Raw genomic sequence first — 23,747 nt, 5'->3', positions numbered from 1 at the left:
GTGTTCTCGAGTCTGTGTGTCTGGGCAGTGCACTTCTGGTAAATATGTGAGGTCAGAGGACCTCAGTACAAACTAGAACTGGAGTCCCTTACTAATCAGGGAAGAGGATACAAAGCAATAGAAACTACATTCTTACCCCTTTCAGATAGAATGATTCTGTACAAACATATCTGGTTCATCCGCCAGGGAGAATTTGACACAAGTTTAAACCAGATATAAACAGTTGTGGAGAGAGGGGTAGATCGACTGGTCATATGGGAATCTTTGGCTACATTCTGTTAGGTAACCTGGAGAAAAAAGCTAAAAATAATTATGATTGAACCAAGTGTTTTTACTCCTGAAAGTGTGACAATAAACTATAAAAATATATTTTATATGATAGAAAAAATTAGTACATATGTTTTTTTAATTGGGTAAAATGATTTTCTTCTTTTATTTTTCTTATACCATCATTTTAATAGGAAACGCTATAAAATCTATGAGGCTCTTTTGAAGAGAAACAGAAGGAAATAGAAGTCACTCTTACCATTAAAAACTACTTGTTATATATCTGCTTTTATAACCTAGTTTCTGCAAAGCTCTCCTACGCCTATGCCACTAAGTAGAGAATTTTATTAATTTTCTAAAGTCTTTAATATGCAACCACTTTAATCAATGGTTAATTAAATCAGTGATTAAATCACATTTTAGTTCAAATTATAGGAAAAAAGTCTTACTTAATACGAAAATAATTGATGTCAAGATAGTTGTCCTAAAATTTAAATATATGCTAGGAAAATAAATTGTAAAGTTATTTCCTCTAATAACTCAAATAAATACAAAGCCCTAATTACTTGTGAATGGGACATTCTGTTTTCGAACTATTAGCTCGTTCAGACTGTTTGATTGTGAACAAAACAAAATGGAATGCTTTCAGTCTCAAAAGAATGAGACTTTTCTTAGTGCCTAATTAGCTTTCCTTTTTTAAGGAAGAGGATTTGCTCAGTTGGGCCCCCCTCTTCAAAGTAGGACCAGCAAGCTCACATTGAACAAGGTCAGAGTCAGTAGACAGGGTTTCCAAGCGTGCCAGATCATATTTCCTTTGGCGGTACAGAAAACAGAGAAACTTCTGAAAGTACAGGTTACCCCACAGGCTAACAAACAACTATGCCAATTGCTCCCTGGGGTAGTCCATCACAGTTGAAAGAGTTGGTGCACATAATTACTAGTGACACAAGCATTTGCCTCAGCCAACTTGATTCAGCTACCTACTGATTGTCATCAAACAAGATGGACAAATGGCCTCTCCTTTATTTTTACTTTTATCAAAAGAATTGATGTAAGCTCTTAATCAAACAGTTCACAAATAGTTAATACAATTGTATAACATAAAGCAACTATTGTCCTTTAGATACAATGGACCATGGATATTTGAGCTTTATTTCAACCAAAAATTCCTGGAGAAATGCCATAGCATCGATTCAGTAAAATCTCTGACTTTCTTCTCTTGTTACAGTTTATTTTTCTAACAATGGTGTTAACCAATTTCCAATTTTCAAAATTTATTTAATTTAAAACAGAATGGAGCTTTGGAAGTAGATACTCTGGCAACTGGATAATATATCCAGTAGGGATATTTCTAGACACTATGAGCAAACTAAAGTGTTAGAAAGGTAACAAATCAAATATATTAATAATTTTCAATTTTACAGACACACCAAAGTTAGCTTTAGAGAAAACTAATAGAGTGCTGGAAAAATAGCTCAGTTGTTAAAGGCAAAGGTCACAACCAAAAATAAAAAAGAAAGCTAATAGATGTTTGACATACACAAAAATAAAAACAAAACAAAACAGATGCACAAAAACTGAGACCAAGAGAAAGAAGAAAAACTCCACATTTTCTCTTATATCTGAATTCCCAATTTTTATTCAAAATAGATCTGTATTCATATAATCTAGTAATATATATTAACTCCATAGGTTACATGTTCATATAAGTTAAATAAAATCTCTTAAAATAGAAGCCATGAGATTTATTTTTATCACTTTTCTGTATATTGAATTAGTAAGATGAGTCAACAATATGGAGAATATTGCATGTATTATATAATATTAATTACATTAGTGGAGAATGGTTAAATATTACATATATAATCAATATTGTTATGATGTAAAATGATATGAAGATTCAAAATAATCACAATCAAAATTCCAGTGAGCTGTGTATAAGATGTTTAAAAGATGATTTCAAAGTTTATATGAAGAAGAAAAAAAGAATACAAAGTAGCCAATACCCTTGTAAAGAAAAAGAATACAGGGTAGTGATGCTACCAATCTCATCTTAGTATAATCTTAAAACAGAATTCCATAATTAAGACAATGGAATTGACTAGAGAATCTAGGAACATAGCAAGGGAATCTGGGTAGCATGTTTAGAAATAAATTTGCATCGAATTAGTCAACGTATCATTGACTGAGAAGTAAATACATTTCAATAATCAGTGCAGGAGCAACTGAATAACCACCTGCAAAAAATAGAAGAAGTAGACACAGGTTTCATATCTCTTATAAAAGTCAAAATGAAAAGTACCTCAGACTTAAATATAAAACTAAAGTTAATTTAAAATACCCCTAGAAGAAAATTCAATTTTTAAAGTTTCAAAGACATTAAGAGACATACAGTGTAGGGGAATGCCAAAACAGGGAAGTGGGAGTGGGTGGGTTGGTGAGCAGGGTGAGGGGGGATGGGATAGGGGGTTTTCAGAAGGGAAACCAGGAAAGGGAATAACATTTAAAATGTAAATAAAGAAAATATCTAATAATAAAAAAAAGAATTTGGAATAAATGCAATCGGCTTCAATACAATTGACTTCAGAATGGCAACTGTCCAGATGATTGACATCACTACATGCAGGAGAGGATACAGAGAAACCGAATATATGCTCTCAATACTAACAGAGATGTACAACAGAAGAGGTTATTTGTTATAATACTAAATATATTTCTCCATATAAATCAGTAGATGAAGTCATTGAAACTTATATCAGAGGGGTGTTAAAACTAATGTTCATAGAAGTTACTGCCCATAAAATTTTGCTGAAGATTAATTAATAATGCCCTGAATTTTTTTTTAATATTTTTTATTATGTATTTTCCTCAATTACATTTCCAATGCTATCCCAAAAGACCCCCATACCCTCCTCCCCACTTCCCTACCCACCCATTCCCATTTTTTGGCCCTGGCGTTCCCCTGTACTGGGGCATATAAAGTTTGCATGTCCAATGGGCCTCTCTTTCCAGTGATGGCCTACTAGGCCATCTTTTGATACATATGCAGCTAGAGTCAAGAGCTCAGGGGTACTGGTTAGTTCATAATGTTGTTGCACCTACGGGGTTGCAGATCTCTTTAGCTCCTTGGATACTTTCTCTAGCTCCTCCATTGGGGGCCCTGTGATCCATCCAATAGCTGACTGTGAACATCCACTCCTGTGTTTGCTAGGCCCCGGCCTAGTCTCACAAGAGACAGCTATATCAGGGTCCTTTCAGCAAACGCTTGCTAGTGTATGCAGTGGTGTCATCGTTTGGAGGCTAATTATGGGATGGATCCCTGGGTAAATAAGCTGGTATTTTAGAATCTTAATATATCATAAGAAGAAATGAATTGTCAGTGGAAGAATGTGAAGGGCCTTTCAATGCATATTATGAAATGATTAAAGCCAATCTAAAAGGTTTCTGTGCCTTATGATTCCAGCAACAGGCACTCTGTAAAAAACCAAAACCATGAAATTATATTCTAAAAAAAAGTTTAGTGGCTGATGAGATTTAGAAGGTGGAAAAGAGAGGGAAACAGGTGAGGTCATTATGACACCATATTAATATAATGATAAATACACATCACTGTAGATTTGTTTAAAACAAAAAATACATAAGTTGATCTCGAATGGTAACAGTGACCTTTGGGTGCTGATGTGTCAGTGCAGCTCCATCATTGGTAACAAATATACTACTTGAGTCGAGGCTGTGGTGTTTTGAATGTAAACATCCCCCAGAGGCTCGCATATTTGAATGCTTAGTCATCAGGAAATGGCACTACTTGAGAAGGATTTGGAGGTGAGGCCTTGTTAGAATAGGTATGACCTTGTTGGTGAAAGTGTGTCACTAGGGTGGTCTGTGAGGTTTCGAAAGCCCATGCCAGGTTTAGCATCTAATTCTTCCTGTTGCCTGTAGATCTAGATGTAGAAGTCATAGTTTCTTCTCCAGCACGTCTGCCTGTATGCTACTATGATGATAATGAACTTAACCTCTGAAACTGTAAGTTAGCCCCAACTAACTTTCATTTATAAGAGTTATTGTAGTTATAGACTCTTCTCAGATAGAACACTGGCTATAACACTAGATGAGGTTGGTAAGAGGAGGTTCACCTGTGGGGTTGGGGAAGGGTATAAATAGGAACACACACACACACACACACACACACACACACACACACCGGTACATCTTCATCCTAGTTCTCCTGTGACTTGACTGCTTTAAAAATGCAACCACTTTTTAAGGAAAAAAAGAAGTATCTCATGATTCCACCAAAATTTAGGGTGACTCCACTAGCCTTCCTGCTCAGGGCCCTACAGGGATATAATCAATTTATTGACTTGCTGGCCTCTTATTGAGAATCTCTGAAAGCAATCTGCTCCCAATCTCATTTAGGTAATTCACAAAATTCTGTTCTTTGCACTCATACACTTGAGGTCTATCACTCATGACTGTCAGATTTAGATCATCCTCAGATGTTATCTCAACATACATTGAGTCTTTCTTATATTTGGCACATTCTTGACTTCTTTTTTATCTCAATGACATACATCTTTTTTCTTTTCTCTTCTCTTCTTCTTTTCTTTTCTTTTCTTCTCTTTCTTTTCTTTCTTAAAAGCTTAGTAAGACAGTACTTTCAGGGAATTCGGAGTTGACCACCTTAATTAATTGTGAAAAGCTTTTTTCACAATGCTGTCTGTCTAGTTTAGTGTTTGAATAACCAGTGACAAGATCCTTATGTTGGACATTATTTTATAGCATACTGCAAACACATTGTCCATAGGCCACATCACCAGTAGCTTAAAATCACCTACCATAAAAATATTTTAAGACAATAGTCTTTTTCACAGTAATTGAGAAAGTTTTATTTCTGCTATGGCACCATTAAGGACTTTCAATGGCCTTGTTCAACTAAACACCTTGAAAAGCTACAGAGTATTGAAATAGGCCAGTTAAAGCTATAAATATATTAGTACATAATATGAATATTTAATATCAGTAGTAATGATATTTTAAAAATCAGCTTTGGTTGTGGTTTGCATTGTGCCACGGCTACTTGTATTCACTCCAGGTGAATGCATGTCTATCATTTAAACATGAGGACAGATTCCTGTTCTCACAATAAAATTGTCATTCATATGTAAGCTCTTCTATCCACAAGACTCTAGAAACAAATCCCGGTTTAGCTATCATCTTTACTTAGAGACTTTAGCTCTATTTAGGTATATAGTATAAAATAAGTCACCATGAAATTTACTAGGGTTTTGATACATCTAGACATTAATTGGTGTCCCCACAAAGGCATGCAAATTTCCTGCTTCTTAGGCTAACGTAGTTTACAGGTAAGACTTGCCAAGGGATGGAACAAGTACAGGAGAGGATATTCATCAAGATAATATAAAAATAAGTAAAATGTGGCAGTTGACATTTAAAAATAAACAAGTATGACTTCTGAGAAACATGTTGAGGGTGCAGCAACTGTCATATTTATCCCACGTTTGTGAGGTATTCATATATCTGAGGCACCTAGGAAGCAAATGAAAAGAAGTGGTCATTGAATGAGTACAAACTTACAAATAGAAAAGTTGACTTTATTTTTATCTCTTTTTTCATGTCATCATTTTTCTGAGTATTCTTGTAATATCTATATCTTTGCAGATAATCTTATCAAAATAATATAGTCTCTCTTTTCCTATCTTTTCAAACAACTTACCCTTTCCCCTTATACTGAACATGCCACTAAGAAATCTATCCTCTTTCATTGTTTTTGAGTTCAATGGAAATGCTTCTCAGGTTTCATTCACCACAGGCCATAACCTCTTTTTTTTTTTTTTAAACATTCTAACCATTTATACCTTTTGTAACATGAAAAGTGTTCTGTTAAAAATTCTTTCCTGTTAATAGCTTTTACAGAGTTGGAGTATTTTTACAGTCTTACCTCTATGACCATCATTTTCTCCGTTTTTTTTTAAATATGGTAAATTATATTGATATTCCCTTTATAACAACTTATTTATGTATTCATAGGACATGAGTTATACTATCGTTATCATAATACTAAAGGCATACTTGTGTTTGTATGAAACTGCGTGAGTATGCCAACAAGTGGTTGAATTTAACATTTTATTTAGGAATTGGTTAAATGAAATTAGATGATAGTTTTGTTTGTCCTACTTAGGTACTAAGATTAAATTGATTTCTATAGCTGTATTTTCCTTGCTAATCTTAAAATAATATTCATATGAGAGGATAATATAATAACTTTAATTTTGCTGCAACTTAACTCATAACAATGTTTGAACTTGGCAGCATATTCATGGAGAAAATTCACCTACTGATTCTCCTTTTATTCTTCAGTTAATCTAGATTTTGTTTTGATCACAGTTTCTCCATTCATTAATTTATATCTTTCAATAATTTAGTTTTTTAAAGCAATTTCTTATGCATAAAATTGTATAAACTACTCACCTTATAAAAAGTTTCTATTCAACCTTTCCCATGTGGCCTGTCCATTCCTAACAAAAACTGTCTCTTCTTTTTTATGTTATCTTTGCATTCTTGCCAGAGTTTTATCTTATTATTTAAGGAGAAAAAATATTGTTTTTGTTCACATCTGTTTTTAGTGCTTACTGCCAAATTCATTAATCCAGGAACTCATAAATGCTGTGCAAGCAATCTACCATTTAACTATACCGTTCTTTTTATAAAAGGATTTATTTTATTATTTATTCATGTTTGAGTAGTGTGTGTGTGTGTGTGTGTGTGTGTGTGTGTGTGTAAATGTACATATGGGGACTCATGGAGACCAGAAGAGAGTGTCTGACCTCTGGAGTACAAGTGGCTTGGGGCTATCCAATAAGGATGCTGGCAACAGAACTCTGAGTTCAGCAAGCACTCAACCTACCTTCTGATTTTTATCTAGTATTTCTCCTTCCTACTCCTTTCTACTAGCGACCTCATCCTCAACCTCATCCAGTTTCTAGAGTTGATGGATTAAGTCATCTACATCACTATTTAAGGCAATAGTTTGACAAAATTATGCAAATATAGTTTTTTTATTTTAATTACCAAGAAATCTACTTAGAAAATTCTAAATGCATGGATAAATTTACCTTTTTGGATAGCAGTTTGTATTTTATGTTAAAGCATCGTGATGAGAAAACATAATCCATAAATTATATGAAGGCGCTCCTTAACTTACAATGTGGTGTTCTATGATAAAGCCATCATAAGTACAAATGTCATGAGTCAAAGGTGTTTTGTGTACACCTCAACTACAGAATAAATATCATAGTTTAGCCTAATCTGCCTTCAACAAATTCAGAACTCTTAACAGCCACTGAAGTCCTCTGACACGAAACCTATTTTATAATACAAACTGCTCACAACATCAAGAACTTCAATTTATCAGTATTTACTTTCATGATTGGTTGTCCAACTGGAAATACCATCAATTGGCCATAACCTGCCATTCCGTACCTGTGAAACACATTGTTCATTGTTAGGCAGAACACTTTCAACATTCAAAATTGTGATTTCTGTTTACTGAATATACTTATGAAGTCTGAACATCATAAGTTTAGCCATCATAATTTTGAGGCTGTCTATATAATAAGTTTGCTGAGATTCTCTTACTATATAATTAATAATTATTTTCTATTCAAGTTAATAAACTATAGTAACATATTGTTGACATCATATCAGCTTGAAATACATAAGCAAAATGGTTTTCAGTTATTTTCCCATTTCTAAAAACCTTGTGCCTTGTTATTTTACCCTGAATTTTTCTCTGTGTATCCCAAAACACAGCCTTACTAATTATATTATTAAACAATGTACATATTAATTATTTAACCACTTATTAAGCAAGATCCTCATCTCCTCTAATGGTTACGAATTTCTAAGAAATTCTTTGTAATTCTGTCAAATTTGCTTGATATAGTTTAGGTTTCTGATGATATGTCTGTGAAAACCTATAATTATATGCTCTTGATGAATTGGTTGCTGTTTGCACAAATTTCTTTTGTTTCTGTTCTATGTAAGAATTCTCACATTACGTTTTCTTTTCCTTCATATTAGTGTTTCTATAATTTTTAAATTTTAGCACTCCTGACATTCGGTCTAGAAAGTCCTGTGGCAATCCATTTGCTTTCAGAAGTTCTGTGAGAACAAGGTTACTTTTTTCAGAATACTAACATGCCACTTTTCACAGCCAATATTTAGTGAGTGCCAGTGGGATTTGTCAGACACTAACTGAAATAAATTATGACAAGGAATTGACAGGAAAATCCAGCATCCTTTATTTATCACCACAGAAAAGTTCTGCAAAGCTGAAAACAAGACAATTCTTTGTAATAACTTTGCTTGTTACTGAAAAATTGTTTTTAAATAGGTAATTGTAAGGACATACAGTAAATTTATCATTGTTACTTTGAAGAAAATAATAAGAATTCCCTGTAATTCCCCCATTTTAATTTTAATAAGATTAAAAGCCAGTGATATAAATCATATAAAATGAACAGAAATTCTTTGAGGTTCTCAATAAGGTTTTCAGTTCTGATCAGAGGTTGCGCTTCTGTGACGTCACTAAATCCACATAATGCGGAAATGATCATTCTTATGTGTATTATCTATGTGTAAGGAAAATAAAAAGAGATCCTAAGGTATATTGTCACTTAACACAATTGCACAGATAATGTACGTTCAGGATTTCATCTTGAAGCGGTAATATTTAAGTTAGATAGCCATAGGAACTCTAGCATGAATAAAAAATATTGAGAGAAGTATAGTCTCATAGTTAATAAGATGATTTTTTTTCACTTCACTTTTATGTTTTAAACAAAAACCACCTGATTACAAGTAACTCACAAATAAAAGACATTTCATAATCAGGTTTGCAACACCCAAAGTCTACACACATCACTGAACTTCTCTGCACTTAGGATAGCCATTCAGAAACCATGTTACTCAAGGTCCTAACACAAAAAAATCATACCTCTTTAGATAAAAATAGTTTTAATTCCAACAATTCTATGTTGATATTTTATATATGACTAATAAAATATACTGTTTTTCAAAAAATCTAACCTATATCTTAGAGGATTTAGTATTTCAGTTGCAGCATGGTTGATGATATATTTTGCCTTTTTTTTTCTAACATGCCAATTTCACATATTATTCATTTCTTTCCACAATTCACCTTTTTCACAGCATATAATGTATTCACTAGAACTTCCTCTATTGATAAGCCTTTGAAAGGTTAATAAACATTCTTATGATTCTAAACACAAGTTTTAAATTAATTTTTAGAAGTCAATGTATCTACTATTTAAAAAAAAAATCATTCCAATTTCTACTTCACTTCCCCCTACCTACACTGAGCCCTATATATTTACTGAAAAAGAGATCAGTTTTATTGTTTATTTATCCTGCAATCTGTTTCAGAGGTCAGACAAGGCACACATGCCCTAAGAGAGACTCAGGTACCATGGTTAAGATATTCTCTTGTGCCTTCAATGGTATCTGCTTTCTCTTTTTATTTTTTAATTTCATTTTATTTCTATTCCTTCTTTTAAAGAGCAAACTTAGTTTGAGACTTGAAACTGTAGTCACTGTTGAAAAAAGAATCTTCTAATCTATTACTATGACCCAACCTAAATCATATACTTCACCTGAACTAGATTAAGGCTCTTCTAGGGATTCCCTCATTGTTATCTATGCACCACTAGCCCTTCAGTGACTCTGAATTCCCTCTTCAGTCTTCAAATTTCTATAATGAATTTGACTCATAGTGTGGTTCATGTGTTCTTTATTCCACACGGACCTCCCAGAAGAGCCCATATGGAAAGAATTCTCCTGCATTTTTAACCATTTTTTTTTGTGTGTGTGCCATTCAAAATTCAGGTATCTACTGTCAGGTTACTTCATAGTTATGTGAAGTTTGATCTTACCTACTCAATTATAATATGAGTTCCTTGATGAGAGATTACTTAATCTGCCTTTGAATGTCCCCCATCATAAAATATAAGATTATTCAGAAACATTAACACAGCATAATTTCCAGAATGGAATCTCTCAGTTTAGGCACATTGACAATCTTTCCTACCACCTAGTGATAGGTAGAAAAGAAATGAGCTTTGGATTCTCTCTCCCTCGGCTTTTCTACCTCATCACAGTTCTGGGAATCAAAAGGAGAGGTTTCCCTTGGTACAAACTGGCCTCTTTTTCTACTATCATCTGCCAAATCATCTTGGACCTTACTACCACCAAAGATAATTAAAATGCACAAGTTTCTTCCCTTACTAGGAGGATTAAAACATTCCAAGATGTTTTCAGGCCTTGATACTTTCTTAGTATTACTTTTATTTATTGGATATTTTATTTACTTACATTTCAAATGTTATCCCCTTTTCTGGTTTCTACTCCAAAAACCCCCTATCCCATCCCCATCCCCCTGCTTCTATAAGGGTGTTTCCCCACCCACCCACTCCCGCCTCCCCACCCTGGCATTCCTCTACACTGGGTCATTGAGCTTCCACAGGACCAAGAGTCTCTCCTCCCATGGATACCTGACAAGGCCATCCTCTGCTACTTATGCGGCTAGAGCCATGGCTCATTCACTCCATGTGTACTCTTTGGTTGATGGTTTAGTCCCTGGGAGCTCTACAGAAAAGCAATCCTTAGTCCTGAGTAGCTGTAAATCCTAGGAGCCACAACAAGGCCCACCATGGCAATATACACACAGAGTGCAACTGTGAAACATATATTTCTAGAGTAACCTAGTTATTTATTTTGACTTAAAACTGCCACAATTGAGAGAGGGACTCATGCTTTGGACTGTAAATCTGCATGTGCCTGGTGAGGTCATAGATCCTAGGCTTACTTTTACTGAACCAGTTATAATTTCTAACTGTATTTTACTACATTTAGTATATATATCAATGTGGGGTGTGTAACCCCAATTGATTCATCTACACATCTTTAGCACAACCCCTACACCCAAGGTTCACGTGACATTCTCAAAGACAGGGCAGAAAGACTGTAAGAGCCAGAGGGCCCACATATCTGTTATTATCCAAGATCTCTGTCCATGTGCGACAGGAAAGCTGAGCCCATTATACTGCAAAAATACTGTCACTTAAACTATACTTACAGAATAAAAATACCCCATTGACATGTCAATACCAAAGAGGAAAATTGCATAAGGTCTTACTCAAGATAAAGAGCTCTAAGTAATCAATGGGCTGCTGAGAGATAGAGAATTGATCTTCTCCAGGGAAGAAACCCAGACATTTTAGCCTATCCCAAACCGTCATCCAGAAGCACACATATATGAGCAACAACAAATGGATTCATTAGAATGTGTGTGTGTGTGTGTGTGTGTGTGTGTGAGAGAGAGAGAGAGAGAGAGAGAGAGAGAGAGAGAGAGAGAGAGAGAGAGAGAGAGAAATTTAAAAAGATGTCATGAATTTGAGAGGAAGTCTGGTGGGACACAGAGAGTTGGGAGAGGGAGAGGTGTAAATGATAGAAATGTAGTACTCCTATAAGCAATTCTCAAAAAATTAAAATAGAAAAAAATGAAATATAATAGATTATTGAGATGTCTATCATATGTAGGATAAAGGTCATCCATATAAGTAACGATTTTATGTATTCTAATTTTCTTGTTTCCACAGATGCATGTTATATTAGCTTAGTAAAATGCAATTTGCAAATTATTTATGTAGTCTACTTTTCCAAATGCTTGTCATCCTCTATCTTCAGTTTTGAACAATAAATAATTATAAAATTCCTACTGTTTTATATGTAGCATACTTGGCATTAAGTATGTGACAATGAATAAGTCACATTCTCTGTTCTCATTTAGCTGAAGGTAGAGGAGGAAACTGATGATGTCTAAAATGATCACATTAAAATCATGTGGTAAATCTAAGGTCTGAGATAGCATCTTGGTTATTGAGAGAACAAGAATATCTTCCCTGATTACATAGCCCAAATATTAAAGATGAGTAATGAGTTAAGTAGATATTGTCACTGAGACATTTTAAACATAATATGTAATTGCTAGGAATACTAAAATGTTATAGAAAGTGTCAAGGACTGGAGCCACCCCAGTTACGTAATAAGGACTGTCAGCTGGTTGACAGCAATCTGAGAGGAAAGGTGTAGTTAGCATGTTCCAAGCTATGCTGCAAAGGAAACATATAAGTTTCCTATGACCTATAGCTGGTTCTTTTCAAAATATAGTTTCATAGTCAAAACAATCTACATTTCATGTAGTCACACTTAAAAGCTTAAAGTCTAAGTAAAATCCTAAATTCATCAAGCCAATTACATGTTAATTAGGCAATTTTAGATTCACATAAATTCTAGTTATTTTGTCTTCACTGGAAAACTATTGATTCTATGCTATCCAAATATTTCACAAAACACTTTATGCAAGTATTGAAAAGAGGCTATAGGGTATATATTGGGTCTTTCATTTCATATGTGTATATGTGTATATGTATACTGATAATGTTGGACTTTATTTAGAATTCAGTAGGAAATCAACCTCAGTATTCAAAAGGAAAATGGTTTGTTTGGGGCTGTGATGAGGGACTGTAATTCTGCATATGCATAAGACAGTTTGGAGGAGAGATAGGCAGGAGGCTGGGATACCAGTGAGGAGAATTCCTTCTTGGAACAGTTCAAAACACAAAACTATAAACATATGTATTGGAAATGCTTCTAGATTTATTAAATTCTATGATAATATACGAGAGAGATTTCTTTGAAAATTTATAACAGATGCCAGAAAGAGTACTATCCACTTTATCACCAATTAACATATATTTGGGATCTCCAGGGGCCACTACACTTGTTTACAACAACCCAAAACAAATTGCAACAGCCTTGCCTTGCTGTCAAACTGGAGGATAAATGATCAAGATAAAAATAATTAATTTCAAGTGGACTCAATTACTGTAGTCAGTCACTACTCAAGTATTTATTTAAGGACCCATTTGGGTGCAAGGCAATTTGTGAGATTCTAGTAAAAATCCATAACGATGCTAATGACAAGAGGATTTTTTTCATGACACAATAATATGAAATTCAAGTGGGAGTTTAAATTAAAACTGAGCCCTATGCTTCATCTATACTGAGTCTCAAAGAAATAAAAAGGCAGTCCACCAGTGAACTTCCATTAAATAATTATAGTCAGGAGCCCATCAAGGAAGAGATCTTTGAACATCCCATCATTTAAGAGAATATTGAAATGGAATTATTCTGAAGTATTAGAAAACTTATATACCCATTCAATCAAACAGTCTAAAACTGAACAAACATGTTTAGTTCAAGTAAAGTCACTAAACAAACACAGATACAACAGCGAACAAAATTTTCTTAAATTCTTCTTGTCAGGGTTGAATTCTGTCAATGAAGACAAATCAGAAATAAGAGATACAGGCATCTCTGTGCTAAATGCAATGGAGAGCAGATAGAGATATCAAAACTTCCAAAGAACTGGGGAGAAAATACTTCTGGAGAAAAAGTAGAATATGCTCATGCCCAGAGGTAGGCTCTTCTGTGGCTAAGTTAGAAAGAATAACCAAAAAAAAGCAGGATAAATGTTTTGGAGGGGAAAAAAATCAGACATAGATAATGTGGGTTTATTGAAATAAGTTTGGTTTTATTCTGGAGTGTGGTAGACACCTTGGAAGTTATTGAAGAGTAGAGATATTGATTGAGCTATGACTACAGAGGGTTATTTTGGCTACTGTTGAGAGATTGGAAGGTGTGTTAAGAGGGACAGAAATAGGTGGCATGCCACATGGATAACTGGAAGAGCATAACAATAGAAAGGGGTCAGAATTAAAGTTCATTTTGACAGTAGTGCTGACAGGGCTTGCTCTATTGGCTGCCAATAGTGACTTCAAATGGTTTGGGCAGCTCAGGAAATGGAATTGTCATCAAATGGAACATGGACATCTGTATGTTAGAGTAGGCTGAGTGAGAGAGTGAGTATGGTAAGTTTTAAATTCAGAGTTCAGCTCCAAACTTTGTCTCTGTAACTCCTTCCATGGGTGTTCTGGGTGGACCATCTAGACACTGCCATATCCAGAGATCCATCCCATGATCAGCATCCAAACGCTGACACCATTGCATTCACTAGCAAGATTTTGCTGAAAGGACCCAGATATAGCTGTCTCTTGTGAGACTATGCCGGGGCCTGGCAAACACAGAAGTGGATGCTCACAGTCAGCTAGTGAATGGATCACAGGGCCCCCAATGGAGTAGCTGGAGAAAGTACCCAATGAGCTGAAGGGATCTGCAACCCTATGGGTGGAACAACATTATGAACTAACCAGTACCCCGGAGCTCTTGACTCTAGCTGCATATGTATCAAAAGATGGCCTAGTCGGCCATCACTGGAAAGAGAGGCCCATTGGACATGCAAACTTTATATGCCCCAGTACAGGGGAACGCCAGGGCCAAAAAAATGGGAATGGGTGGGTAGGGAAGTGGGGGGGAGGGTATGGTGGACTTTTGGGATAGCATTGGAAATGTAATTGAGGAAAGATGTAATATATATATATATATATATATATATATATATATATATATATATATATATAAATTCAGAGTTCAGCATCAGGCTGGAGATGTGGAGTGTGCAGCTGCATATAAGAGAAGTCAAGGCTGAAGATGGAAATCAAAAAATGAGCCATATCAAGGGGGAGAAAACAGAAAAAAATATAGGGCCAGGGACTGAGCTCTGAAAAGAAGCCAGTATTTAAAAATCGAGGAAAACAAGGAACTACTAGAGTGCACTGAGGGAGAAAAACCAAGTAAGAATAGAAAGCAGAGGAAAGTGATACCGTGAATCTCTTTAACAAATTGCTCCAAGAAAAATCAAGAAGAGTTTCCCAAGCACAGCTGATAGATTAAGCAAAAGTGGAATGTAAGCATTAATAATAGTATATAATTACAAAAATTGCTAATGACTTGACCAAAACCCACCAAAAGTTTAGTAGAGAAATAAAAGCATAATTATCATTGGAATGGATGTAATAAAGTAGAAAAATTTGAAAGTAACTATAGTTACCTTTTCTTTTTCAGAGTGGAGGCTACACCATATTTATTTGCTGATGATGCTTCTTTGGGATAAGGGTGAGCTCTAGATTTTCATCGTCCTTTAGAAGCAGTCCTGACCCACCATAGAGACAGAAGTCCCTTAAAACCAGGCTGAGTGTGGGGACATCAACTCCCAGTTCCCAATGTTCTTTGCAGGGCTAGAGAGATGGAGGCCACTTTCCAGGTGAAGTTCTCCCCCTCCCATACCAGATTTCTCTGCCCTACCTTCATGGCAGCTGAGCTTCAACAGGATCCAACTGGAGCCCCTTGCTGAGGCAGAGGTATATCAAAGAAACCTTTAGCCACCAATTGTTTTGTTTCTTCAAGACAGGCTTTCTCAGTACACCAGTCTAGCCTTGATCTCTGTAGTTAAAGTAGACTTTCAACAAACCGGAGGCTAGACAGGAGCTTTGAAACACAGTTGCTAATTTTCAATAAGAACCGGTGCAGAGCAGAGGCTCTCCAGTGTTAACATTTTAGAAGATTTTCTGGAAGTCATACTACTCTCAGTTCTAACTGGAAAGCAGGTCCCAATTGCTTTAGTAAATGTATATACTTGTATATAGAAGAGACCTTTTTCTCATTTCTTCCAGACTTAATCTGTGAAATAAGAAGTGAAGTCATCCATAAGGAGTCAGGTCTGGGGGGAACACATGAACAGTGAATAAAATGTGTTGTCATTATTCTTTACAGATTTGAGTAAAGAATAAACAGAAGAAAATTGGCTCTGGGGAAAAAAATACAAAATGGAATTATCAGGCAATCCAGAATTTCACTGAAGGTTAGTGTTGTATGAAATTTTGTCAGCAGAATGACTCTATTTTCTTGTTCTTTTCTTACAGCCAAATTATGGTATACTGAGGCACACAGTGATGAGGGGTTTGACTTAGCCCATAATAAACTTTTGTAACATGAGAATAACAGGGCAAGACATTCCAAAGTGAAAGGCTAGGTGAGGAAGAGAGGGTACTGATAGACAATAGAAGACAGGCCAAGTAAAGACAAAAGTTATATGTGATCAGAAGAATGAAAAGAAGAAAAGGAGAACCAAGTGGATTGTAGCCCCTAAAATGATCATTAAAATTTAAGAGGCAGAGGTGAAGTCAGAGAAATAGCAGTGAAGGCCAGGGTGTTCAAGACTGATGCTGCAGCTGTGATGATGAACGCAGACCAAAGATTGAATTAAATCCGCAAATTATCGGTAAAACATACCACCACCACTGGATGTGTCTGTGAGACTGTTCCTGGGAAGATCAAGCAGCTAGTAAGTCCGGCTCTGACTATGGGTAATACTATCCCATAAGCTAAGGGCTCCAATATGATTAAAGACCTAAGGAAACGGCTTATGCATGAATTCTCTCTCTAAATCCTAACCAATATTATTTGACCTGCTATCCAGCACATACCATGCTAGAATAAAATCTCTTAAGCCATGAGCCTGAAGCACTGCTTCCCTTACATTGTCAAGTCGTGTATTTCATAACAATGATTAAAGAAAGGGATTACTAGCAAAATGACAGATGATAATACTGCTAATTATAAATTGCATTTATCTATTGGTGTGGGGGGATGAGCCTGTGTGTGCACATTTATTTACGTGTTCTACAGCTTAATTGCAGAGATCAGAGGACGGCTTTCCCAAGAGTTGGTTTTCGCCTCCCTTAGTTGGGAAAGTATCTAGGGTCATCAGGCTTGGCAACAAGCATCGTTGCCCACTGAATGATTCTGCTGATCTATCTGTTTTAAACAATTTCAGATAAATATATAATCACGGAGGTCGTAGGAGCTGGTGGGCAGCACTGGACAATTGTAGGACAGTAAGACAGAGAGCAGAAAAGGCAAGATATTTAAAATAAGCCATTTATGCACAGCGAGATTATGTTGTTCTGTTTGTTTTCTTTTCAAGAGTTGAGAAGAGAAGGCACTTAACATTAGAAAGGAACACTTTTTTAAAAAATTGGATAATTGTGACAGGGTAAGAGGAGTTATCAGATAAGAATAACTGACTTTAATCATTTTAGGCACTGAGCAAATAGATTCGATCATATTTAAACATGTACAGAGATTGCCTTATTAACATCATTCATATTAAAGTCAAGCTTTTGATTTGGTGGGTATGGAGTAGAGGACCTAGTTCCTATAACCACAGTAGAAAAAAAAATGTACTGACCAAGAAGAAAGAGTCAGATAGAATAGTTTAAAGTATATCAGAGGCTACTCGAGAGAATTCTTAACTTTCGTTTTTTAAAGGATTTTTTTTTCAAATAGCATAGTGCCAAATTACATTGTGATATTCAAAATAATAATCCTGCCCAATCTAGGAGAAAATGTTTAGTGATGTCTGATACATAAACAGGTGTTCTGTATATATGTAGAACTTTGAACATAAACATTTTATTTAGGTAGTGAATGATGTATGACTTTATTTTTCCCCAAGATAAAAATTACCTAATATGGAGAAAGGCTTCTTCCTTTCTTCTGGTGGCAGCAACCAGGCGAGCCAGTTTAGTGCGTATAAATACATCTAGGAGCTGTGGAGGAAGGGCTTCTTTGTGATGTACTCTAACCCAAGGGTCTGCTGCTGACAATACGACCAGCTCTCTGCCCTGCACAGGGTGCCCTGCCTCACACAGCCTGATAGAGTATGAAAGCTGGGATACAAGGCCATGAAAGGTTATGTCACATACAGGTTATGTGTACGTCACAGTGGCTGCAAATGCCCAGTTCCTAAGGGTTCAACGTATGGCAAGCCTGTCCATCATGGTGATAAACAGCTAAAGTTTACCCAAAGCCTTCAGTATGTGGCTGAATGGATGCCATTGGAGGATATTGGGAGTTTTGAATTCTGGGTTGGTGAAGATCCCACATATAAATTTATTTAAGGCTATCCTCGTTGATCCATTCCATAAAGCTCTCAGAAGGATTCCTAACACCCAGTGGATCACCAAACCAGCCACCAAGCAGAGAGAGATGACTGGGCTGATATCTGCAGGCTACAAGAGCAGTAGCCTTGGAAAGGACCCCAAGTTCCATCACATTCATTGTGCAACCTGGAGACCTCACTATATCCTCAGTTCCTCCATTACTGCCAATGCACACAATGTTTGTAAAATTCATACCCAATAAACAATTTTGGATATTAAAAAAATTACAAAATATATAATGGAATTCTTAGCAAATGGTTGCTAAAGAATACTAAAGTGTATGCAACCAGGCAGAAATTATCAGTTTTACTCTTTGTCACAGAAGGTGCTTTTTATGTATTTTGCTTTTACAGCACAGAGTGCCCTGAAGGGGGCAGGGAAAGCTGGACAAAGTCAGGCTTAATGGTTGATACCTGTTATTTAAGCACTTGGAACGCAGAAGTAGAGGGATTGCTACAAATTAAGGCCAGCAAGGAGTACAGTATTCGAGAAAGGATGTTTGGCCTTTTGCTTATTTGAAGGAGTTAGAATACCCCAAGGAAATTGGATTGTGGCACTTGTGATCCATCAGAATTAAGAAATGATCTTGACATATATGAAAATCTATTTCCTAAAAGATGATAAGCGTGGTATACCACACAAATGCTCAAAAGTAACATATGCTGTTCTCTTAGCTAAAGCATTAAAAGGAGCCATTTCAGGGCACTGGAAAGGAAGGGAAAAGGCTCAGTTACCTCTAACATGCTTTCCCTCTTTTGACAGATAGAAGAAACATACATGGTAACCAGCTAATTCTACTTGACTGCTATTGTAGCTAAGGAGGAATAGAGTCAGAAAAACCAGGGTTAGCTCCAGCTTGAAGCATCACAGGTCTCTGAGATTATGAATTGGATTGATGAATTTTTCTTTCCTGAAGAACAACATGCAGATTAAAGAGCTTTTAACTGTTCTTGATGCAATCAAAAGGTTATGGTTGTCTGCTAAAAACTCAGTTTCGTCCACAGTTTATGCAAGTTGTTCGCATTACTCCCTCGGTAATGATGTACTTGGCCCCACGACTTGTGGTCTGGTTCTCATTTGTTTGGTATTGCATTCCAAGACTGCAATGACTCAGAAATGTCCCTTATTTTTTTACAGTAAGAACTAGCATGGTTTGCCTGAAGCATCTCAACTTTAATTGTTTGTCTATGGTCTTCCCACAATATGTCCAAGCAGGTGTATATGGGTAAAGACTTCAACAAGTTGAGTGAAAATATTAGTCTTTTAACCAGAAACCTTCTGAAGTTATTGTCTTAAATTCTTTGACACCCACAGAAAATTTCATTTATTTTGATACAATAGAATATTATTATCAAAATATACTTGTTAAGTCTGACCAAGTAGTCTATTCAGGATGAAAAAAAAAAAAAAAAACAAGAAAACATTTCCAAGAGTTAAAGGAACCAAATACATTTTAAATATGTAGAAATAGCTATGAGGGAACATGAAATTTGACTATAAATACATTTGAAGATACATTCTACGGAAGAGGAACTGAGTCTCAAAATTCTTGTTTCCTGGGACACCAGACTTCCCTGCATCATGAAATTAAGTTATTCTTTCAGTGAGGGAAAAAAAAGTTCTCCTTTATGGCTTACCCTGCTTCATGTTTATATTCTAAAATTCCTTTCTCCACACCTTTTTCCTGTATTAAGTTATGACTTTCTTCTTTCCTGACCAGCAGCAAAATGTAAGTTACACCAGAATCAGAGGGAATAACACCTCTTAAGATATAATCTTCTATAGAATAGTGCTTAAGTGTGCAGTCTTCTATAATACATTAAATGCAGTAAGATATAAACTTATGAATTGCTTATGAAAATATGAATTAATATTATATAAAAAGAACTAATGTTCAGAATGGTCTTAAATAAATAAAGAGACTAAGGATACAGTTCACTTGGTAGCATACTTGACATGCAAACATTAGGACCTGAGTCCTCTTCACCAATCACATCCAAATGGAGGTGCAACAGCATTGTCTGTATGACCCCAGTGTTGAGGAGATTGGGGTGCAGTGCCAAGTCAGTCAGTGAGCTTCAGATTCAGTGAATGGTCTTGTCTCAAAAGATGAGAAGGAAAGTGACTGAGGAAGACATCTGACCTCAACCTCAGCCCCCTCCTACAAGAACTCATGTCCCACGTACACATGGATCACCACCACCCCTATACCCAAAGAAACAAAACACATAACAACAAGTTTTAATGAGAAGGGGAAACTTAGGCAAAAAGATGCGGTCCCACCTGCCTATGAAGAGCAGACCTTTGCTTGATCATTCCACCGGGTACCCTAGGGTAGCAGCAAGTACCAGGGACAAGAGACTTTCACTGTACTAGGTGTCCCTGAAGCATGTGCTGCCAAACATTTTCAGCAAATACTTGAAAAAAAAAAAAACTTAGAGCAAAGGCCTGATAGAGACTTAAACCCACCATCCAGAGGTTAAAAGAAAGAAATGCAGTCTCGGTTACTTAAAATTGTTCTAATTTGACAAGAGTTGTCTGGATGTAGCAGGGATTCATTGCTTGATAAAGGATTACTTGATAGTAATCTCTGTTCTGTTTTCTCTATTATGCAGCAAATGTATGGGCATTGTTACCCACATTTTATCTAGCAATTTTCAAAAGAATAAGCAGCCCTTTACATTGACTGTCCTTCATTGTATATATAGGTTATTGGATTTTTCACTCTTCTTTATCACTGATTGGTGGAAACCTAAGCCTGAAGCAAAACCTGCCGAACATCTGTTTCTGGATTTCACCCCCACATAGTGACAAGAAGACTCAGCAGATACCACAACAGTGTTCCTGGAGCACTCCATGCCCTCTCAGCAGGAGGAGTCAGCGAGCACGTCCCGCACATGGAGGAGATAATCATCAAACTGATCGGCCGCGTCACAGAGTAGCATTCATCCATTGCCCAGTGGTAAATCAAGTCATTGTTCTTTCGCTATGTCTGAGTTTCTTGCCAATTGAAAATGCTTCAGTTTATGGTTCGAGCCAGATTCTCCTGCAGTCGCCAGCATCTACCCTCTCCATTCCTTCCTTCTTGAGATTTTGTAATGGTCTCTAAAGCTTCTGGCATCAATCTATTTATTTTCTTTCTGAGCATTGCTTGCAACCTACTGTGTGTTTCTGGTTTGTTAGCAGGTGGCCCAGCCTGCCAAAAAAGGAACTTGTGTTTGAAGTAACCCAGGGAACTCACCAGTTCCCAAATTGGTATCAGCCCTTTTACAAATTGCAGAGCCTCGTGGGTACTTTAAAGCTTATTTAGCAGACAGGCTTGTAGGGTATGAAGCTTTACCCAAACAATTCGTGTGTGATCAAAGGGGGACAGGACATGGCAACGGATCCTTTTCTTTGGAGTTACTTTTACAAGTGACTAAGGAGATGAAAAAGAAGAAACAGGTGAAAAGTTCGGGCCAAGTGAGCCGTGCCAAGTATTTCACAAGTGGGGAGATAGTAGCAAATTAAAAATACAACAACACCAAGTTTGCTTTTTTGTGAGATTTCTTAACTTGGGCTGCCTAAGCAGAAGGCCAATTCTATTTAGCAAACAGTTGCTGGGTTCTGAATAGAAGCCTGTCCTTACAAGAGAGATGCAAAATGGAGCTGCTGATTTATAAACACACGATGCAATCAGGAGCTGGAGATGCCTTCAGTTATTTACCCAAATGCACGCTAAAAGCGACAAGAGTTGTGTATCCTCAAACAACCTTCATCTGGCAGAGTGATATCACCAAGTGGCCTGTTTTGCTGCTAGATGCACTAAAGATTAGATAAGAAAGCAAACAGGCCCCGTGGGATACTCTAAGTCTTCTATCTGCCAAAATAGCATCTCAGACCAGATCAAAAGCAGGAAGGATTTAGAGCATCTCTAAAGCACTTCACACAAGCATAAAGAAGATCTAAGAACCACAGCGTTGGCATGGAATTATAAAGTAAGCTTGCCTTTGGATGGGAGGATTCTTCAGCTTACGGTTACAGTTGTATGTGCCACTTGAGGTTTTATTCTCCCACTATTTTTCAGATTTCTTGACCCATCTCATAAAGTAAGTAAATCAAGATGACCCATTACACTGTGGGTCAAGGAAAGTCAGCAGCAGTGGAAGAAGTGGTCCTCTGCTTACTATTTTTTCATGAAGAAGCTGGAGTCCATCTAAATTTTCTATATTATGTACCCCTCTCTATGAAAATCAGAGGTAGGGTTATATTCCTTTTTGGTTCATTAAATAAACTACCTCTTGACTTGAACCTAAGCTGTAGTACTTTAGTTGTCATTGTAAAACTGTATACCAGTTGTTATTTAATGATAATCAAGTAGGTAAGAGAGAAACTAGGAGGAATATTTGCATGCTATTCCCTCTTATACAAAGACCATGATATGGTGCCTGCAACCAACCATTGGACTGAGCATGGGGATCCCAGTGGAAGAGTTTCTGGAAGAACTGAAGAAGCTGAAGGGGTTTGCAACCCCATAGGAAGAACAACAATATCAACTAACTGGTCAGAGTTCCCAGGGACTAAACCACCAACCAAAGAGTACACATGGTGGGACCCATGGCCCCAGCTGCATATGTAGCCTAGGATGGCCTTATCTGGCATCAGTGAGAGGGAAGGCCCTTGGTCCTGTGGAAGCTCAATGACCCAGCGTTGGGGTGGGTGGAGTGGTTGGGAAGAATTCTCATAGAAGAAGGGGGAAGGGGGACATAGGGAACTTGTGAAGGGGGAAACTGGGAAGCAGGTAACATTTGAAATGTAAATAAAATAATCAATTTACAAGAAAACAAATCTTAACACATACAAACACCCATATCATTCAGGAGCATTATGGTAAGAACATGTTATAATTAATGCTTACGAATATTTTCTTACAGCTGCAGTCACACAAAACAACACAGTGTTTACCCACACTTTCAAATGCTCATTTCCTTTATAGAAAGATGATCACTATCTCTTCTTTTTAATGCTTACCATCTTTCACTTATTCAAATTTAATCTGTCTTAGAAGTGAAACATACACATTCTATTAAACTACTGTGGTGTGTGTTTAGAGGCACAGCGTGAGAGCCGTGTGACTGCAGTCAATGATGATGCAAAGCTAGGAAGTCTGGCTTGCTCCTGTGATTGAGTGGCCTTCCTACTAAGTAGCAAACTGACAAACACAATGAAGACGTCTTAATGTGATAACTACAACAAACATGAACAAAGTGCTTTGGAAGCCTAGAGAACTCGGACTCTTGACTCTGCCCTTTGAAAGACTGGAAGTGATCCAAAGAGGTTCACAGAAGGTGACACTTCGGGGAGAGATGACTACAGGTTTGACCTTTTCAGAGCAAAAGCTTTTAATTAGATCTAGAACACAAAAGCTGTGGCCGGAAA

General features: G+C 36.5%; 1 long non-coding RNA gene and 1 other non-coding gene across 2 annotated transcripts in view; both read left to right on the top strand.

Moving 5' to 3' along the window:
• The window catches only part of LOC110308540 (uncharacterized), a 36,503-nt gene extending 13,999 nt beyond the window's left edge, over positions 1-22,504 (top strand). The window contains exons 3-6 of the long non-coding RNA XR_002379566.2: positions 15,391-15,441; positions 16,099-16,186; positions 21,038-21,291; positions 22,396-22,504. This is a non-coding gene — a long non-coding RNA (uncharacterized LOC110308540). The remainder of the gene's footprint in view (positions 1-15,390; positions 15,442-16,098; positions 16,187-21,037; positions 21,292-22,395) is intronic.
• LOC147000845 (small nucleolar RNA SNORD36) lies at positions 19,217-19,289 on the top strand. The gene has a single exon (XR_015045502.1). It is a non-coding gene; the product is annotated as a small nucleolar RNA SNORD36 (small nucleolar RNA).
• Positions 22,505-23,747: the final 1,243 nt, after the last annotated feature.

Source organism: Mus caroli, unplaced genomic scaffold, assembly GCF_978045245.1.
Source record: "Mus caroli unplaced genomic scaffold, Mus_caroli_1 scaffold_15, whole genome shotgun sequence".
NCBI classification, from domain to species: domain Eukaryota; kingdom Metazoa; phylum Chordata; class Mammalia; order Rodentia; family Muridae; genus Mus; species Mus caroli.
Note: the sequence above shows the minus strand (reverse complement) of the source record. Positions and strands in the feature narration are given on the sequence as shown.